At 66.5% G+C, this 534-nt stretch overlaps 1 long non-coding RNA gene across 1 annotated transcript in view; it reads right to left on the reverse strand.

Moving 5' to 3' along the window:
* Nucleotides 1-534, reverse strand: part of LOC107744842 (uncharacterized) — a 25096-nt gene that overhangs the window by 23637 nt on the left and 925 nt on the right. The gene's annotated exons all lie outside the window — the stretch shown is intronic.

Raw genomic sequence — 534 nt, forward strand, 5'->3', positions numbered from 1 at the left:
TAGGAGCCGAGGTGGAGCCGCTGGGTCTACGGGCCGAGGCGGAGTCCGGGCCGAGGAGGCTGGAGGCAGAGGTGAGGGATGCTCCAGCCATGGCGACGATGGAGGATGGCAGACCCGCGGAGCTCACACCGTATTGATGGTGGACTGAGGGCGAGCAGAGGGGCTGCCAGATGACAGCTGCCAGTTGGGTGGGCATTCGTGAGCCTCCGGGCTCTCAGGGCTGCCCTTGGGGATCAGAGTCCACTCCTGGCTGGACTGGGAAACAGGAGCCCCAGCAGTCCCAGATGTATAATCAGCTCACCCTCAGCCGCAGTTCAGTGGGCAGCGCTCCACTCTGCGCTCTCACCGTCCACGGCTTGCTCCCTCGCAGTGGGCGTGGTAGCCGGCTCTCGCACCTGGGTCTGACGGGTTGAGCTCCACGTCCGGGGCGATCCTCCGCTCAGTCGCTCGGCTTTGCGCTGGCTCGTCGATCGTGGCGGGAATTGGCTCTTCGTCATCGGTGGGCTGGGGCTGATGCTCCGCACCGCGGGGGGA

The sequence above is a fragment of the Sinocyclocheilus rhinocerous genome, unplaced genomic scaffold (assembly GCF_001515625.1).
Source record: "Sinocyclocheilus rhinocerous isolate Xijiao unplaced genomic scaffold, SAMN03320098_v1.1 scaffold3911, whole genome shotgun sequence".
Classification (NCBI taxonomy): Eukaryota; Metazoa; Chordata; class Actinopteri; order Cypriniformes; family Cyprinidae; genus Sinocyclocheilus; species Sinocyclocheilus rhinocerous.